The 5,194-nt window shown below is 32.5% G+C and overlaps 1 pseudogene; it reads left to right on the top strand.

The window, feature by feature from the left end:
• The first annotated feature begins 202 nt into the window (after positions 1-202).
• LOC115967692 lies at positions 203-4,318 on the top strand (annotated as a pseudogene).
• The last annotated feature ends 876 nt before the right edge of the window (positions 4,319-5,194 follow it).

The following is a 5,194-nucleotide window of genomic DNA, read 5'->3' as shown; positions in this document are numbered from 1 at the left end:
ATTATTTTATTTGTACTGCATGGCTGCTATTTTCAAACTTTCGTATGTGCATTCATCATCAACTTCTCCTTATTGCATCATCATTTTAATCAACCAACTTGATATTGCTGCCATTATATATAGGTCCACTACTACTATCTTTAGAACCATTCTATCTTGGGGAAAAAAAAATCTCATTACCAAATCTCCTTCTCCTCAGAAAAAAAAAAAAAAAAAAAAAAATTCATGGAAGAACTGCAAGACATTGTGATTGTGGGAGCTGGAATTGCTGGTCTTACAACATCCTTAGGACTTCATAAGTACCCTTCCTCTCTCTATTTTTATTTAACTTACTTATTTATAGTTTCATGTTTGTTAGAACTTCACTTTCTAAAAATGGAGAGATCCTAATGCTTTAAGTGAATAAACAAATCCAAACCTTGACATATCTTAATACTTCCAAGTAAATAAGCAAATCCAACACTAACAACGAAAATATTGTGTAGGTTGGGTATTCGAAGCTTAGTATTGGAATCCTCAAGTAGTTTGAGGGTCACAGGATTTGCTTTAGCAATATTGACAAATGGTTGGAAGGCCTTAGATGCCGTTGGCATTGGTGACTCCCTTCGTCAACAACATAAACAGATTTATTTGTAAGTACTAATTAGTAGACTTCTTCTCTCTTAATTAGTGTCACTTTTTTTGGTAACTTAGCAATTCATTAAGAAGAAGCAAAAGCAGTCTGGGTGCAAATACTACAAAAAAAAAAAAAAAAAAAAAAACTGTAATAGTGTAATAATACAATCGGGGAAATATCTAAAACTAGAACTGTTGGGTGCTTTCCAATTTTGTTAGAGCTTCAGCATATGAGTTAGCTTAATGATCAGTCTCTGACAATAGCTATTGCCAGAGACTGATCATTTCAAGGCTAATATCATTATATGAGTTAGCTTAATGATCATTTTTTTCCTCTGACAATAGCCTTGAATGATATATACCTATGTCTAATATCATTTCAAGGCTACTCAGAGGAAAAAAAATCGTTTGAAGGCAAAACCATTTTCGAAGACTACATAAACTTCTACATGTATTTGGTTAATTTTAACTAGCCAGCTCCCATCACAAATACAGGAACATGCATACCATGTATACTGACCAGCAGCTAATTGTATGCAGGAATTTGAGTACCTCTACAATTTCAGGAGTTCAAACAGCAGCGATGTCATTTGATGCCGAAGGAAAACAGTAAGTTATAGTGCCCCTATATCGTACAAGTTATAACTCTCTCTCTCACTCTCTCTCTCTCTCTTTGGGCACATTGACAAGAGAAAATATCTTGTACATGATCTATATGCATCTTCATTCCTCACTCTATTAATACGTGGATCCCATAGGACCCACATAGTGTAGGAAATATGAACTATATATGAAATGTATTACAATACGAGTTTGAGATAATTATTGCATTGACAAAGATAGCTAAATTTCCTATCCCAAACTCTAGCCCAACCAGTCTCATCCTATTTACACACATCTTATTACTAACCTCCAAAACAATCTCTCATAATACTCTTACTGCCATGATTAACATTGTGTAATGGCCCTTGCAACCCTCTCTCAGACTCCTGGTTGTAATGAAACAATTTACTAAGCTTAGGTAACCAAAATTTATGTACAATTGTAACAATTCTAATAATTTTATTTTAATGTTTTAATTCATAATTAAGATACTTTAAGCAAGCTTGGTAATTGCTATTTGTGCAGTGGAGACTGTGAATTTCGTTGTGTGAATAGGATGCTGTTGTTGGAAGCCCTTTCAAAGGAGCTCCCAAGCGGCACCATTAGGTTCTCTTCCAAGGTAGTTTCTATAGAGATATCAGGCTTTTATAAGCTTGTGCATCTTGCTGATGGAATCATTCTCAAGACCAAGGTAAATTCACCCAAGTGTTAGTATCACTATCACCTATAGTTTATTTTTTCTTCTTGCTTTTGGGTCATTTTCTGGGGCAATATTCAAGTTGTGAATGTTGAGAGCATTTATTTGATGTAAAAAATAAAAAATAAAAGACCCATTAGATACTGTAATTATATCATATATTGGATATATGCATTTTTACTCATAATATAGGCCCAGAAAATACACATGATATTTAAAGATTTTATAGATGAGTGGACCATTTATCTTCTAGGCCCTCAATTGTCTTTAATTGGGCCCATATATGTTCAATTCATATATTATCATAAATTGTCAAAAGTGGATATTGATTTCTTCTTGGATTAGGTAAGGACAATGGAGTAGTTGAAAGATTTAAGGAAAAACTTTCCAATTCATTATGCGGGGATTGATAAAATTGCCCACATGTATTTTAAATACATTATATGATAAGTGATTATGAATTGTTTAAGTAATACTTGTGAATTGTTTTATCATCACAATAAACTCATAATTGTGTCTTCTTTTCCACAAGCTAAACTCACCAGGCCCTTTTTTTTTTGTGGGGGGGGGGGGGGGGACTCAAAAGCATCTGTGCAATTATTAATGTAATTAAATAATGTAGTACTTAAACTATCTGTTTTTTATTGTATAATTACTTGGGTCTTATTGGAGTATCAACTTTGTAAATGGAAGGTGTTGATTGGGTGTGATGGAGTGAACTCAGTGGTGGCTAAGTGGCTCGGCTTCAAGGCACCGACTTTCATAGGGTGAGCTTCCATCAGAGGTTGTGTAAATTTTAAATCCAATCATGGGTTTGAGTCTAAGTTCTTTCAATTTTTTGGGAAAGGATTCCGATCTGGTTTTCTTCCTTATAATGACACTAGTGTCTTTTGGTTTTTGGCAACAAGCGAAGGTGAGCCCCAGACCAATTCAGTACATGCTTAATTCTTTGATTTTTGGAGCATGTTAATTGGAACAAGAAATCTAGGATACACAATTTTTTCATAACTTATTTCATTTCATCGTCTCTAATTTAAATGGATTCATTTTATGATTCATAATAAATATTACAAATCCTTTTTTTAGAAGAATAAATATCAAAAAGTGTATATAGTACCATGTCATTTAAATTATTAATTGACCTAGCATTCTATACACAGTTAGATCCAAAAACTAAAATATTAAATGCGAAATAAAATTTCTACATTTTAAATAAAATGGGGAGAAAATTATTTTCCTTTCATAATTGTAATGTGAATTGAAATGATTTGAGCATAATAAAAGTAGTTTAACTGGTGAATCAATATAAAAAATGATGTTTTCGAATCACAACTTCTCATTTAAGCAAATTATGAAAATAGTTGTGGTTAGTAATAAGTGCTTAAAGCCAATTTGGTTTTTTTCTACATTATTTTATGTGCATGGATGCATAGTGTAAGACCCAATTCAAGATGATTGGTTACTTGAGTCCAATTTCCATATTAATAATTTCCAAATATAATCATAGTGCACATTTTTTTTTCAATAAAGTCTAGGAACACAATTATCAAGAAAAATAAATAAAAACTCTTGCAACACAATTTTTTTCTTAACTTTTTTGACAATTAAATTGGTTTGTAATTAAGTTGTTGTCAGTGGTAGATCCAAGTAAAAATGATGTTGCTCCCATCAGAGCAGATCGTTTCAAAAATCATAAAATTGTCACGTCTCTAACAATTTGTTCTTATTCATATCTTGCAGATAAAGAGAGAGAAGATGACCCAATTAAAATGAAGCAATTTGTGTTAAGCAAGTTAGGAAATGAATATGTACCTGATGAAATAAAGGCCATTGTTGAAAATACTGAATTGGATTCCATTATATCATCCCCATTAAGGTATAGACATCCCTGGGAGCTTCTTTGGGGAAACATCAACAAAGACAATGTATGTGTAGTTGGTGATGCACTCCACCCCATGACCCCACACCTTGGCCAAGGTGGTTGTGCTGCCTTAGAAGATAGTGTTGTTTTGGCCAGGTGTCTTGCTGGGGCTTTACTAAAAGAACAAAGTGAGGAAACAAAAGGGAAAGGTGATAGAGAAAGAGAGGAATATAAGAGGATTGAGATGGGGTTGAAGAAGTATGCCAAAGAGAGGAGATGGAGAAGCATTGATCTCATAAGTACAGCTTATTTTATTGGTTTTATAAATCAGGGTAATGGACAAGTGACAACCTTCTTAAGAGACAATATATTGCCTGCATTCCTAGCTGGGTTACTATTGAAGAGAGCCAATTTTGATTGTGGGAAGCTTAGAATTTCTTGAATGCAGTCATGCGTATGCATATGTTTAGCATATGCGTAAAGTGAGAGGATGTGCTAAATGAGATATATGTTATCGTTATTCAAAAACTTTTAGTGGTTTTTCTTACTAGTGATTGTCTACCATGAAATAAAACTTTAAATCTTAATTAAAATTGATTCATTTTATAATTCAAAATAAATATTACAAATATTTAGTATCACATCATTTAAATTATTAAATGACCTATAGCATTTTATACACAGTTACTCAGTTAGATCCAAAACTAAAATATTAAATGAGATATGAAAATTGTCCATTTAAGTAAAATGGGGAGAATTTTCTATTCCTTTCATAACTGTCAATATGAATTGAAATGATTTGGCATAATACAAGTATTTAAGTGGTGAAACAATATAAAAAATTATGTTTTCAAATCACAACTTATCATCTAAGCAAATTATGAAAATATTTGTGTTTGGTAATTAGTGCATGAGCCAAATTTGGTTTTTTGTCTACCTTTTTTTGTGCATGGTTGCATGGCGGACTAATTTGTACTCAATTTAATTCAATTTTGGCTATTATTCTTTTTATTTTCTAAATAATAATATTTATTGGAATGCATAAGTTTGGTTAGTATATTGAATATTAATGCATATTGTTTACTGGAATAAGCATGTGGCCATATCAAAAATTTTGTTCATTTTCTTTTCTTTGTAGAGAGAGAGAGAGAGCATAGCCCAACTAAACTGAAGCATTTTGTGTTAAACAAGCTTGGAGAAGTATTTGATAAAATAAAGGTTGTCATAGAAAACACAGAATTAGATAGTTTTATACCATACCCATTAAGGTACTGATATCCTTGGGAGCTTCTTTGGAGAAATGTAAGCAAAGGCAATGTTTGTGTAGCTGGTTATGCACTATACCCCATGATCCCAGACATTGGCCAAGGTGGTTGTGCTGCTCTAGAAGATAGTGTTGTTTTAGCAAGGTGTCTTGC

Source organism: Quercus lobata, chromosome 11 (genome assembly GCF_001633185.2).
Source record: "Quercus lobata isolate SW786 chromosome 11, ValleyOak3.0 Primary Assembly, whole genome shotgun sequence".
NCBI lineage: Eukaryota > Viridiplantae > Streptophyta > Magnoliopsida > Fagales > Fagaceae > Quercus > Quercus lobata.
Note: the sequence above shows the minus strand (reverse complement) of the source record. Positions and strands in the feature narration are given on the sequence as shown.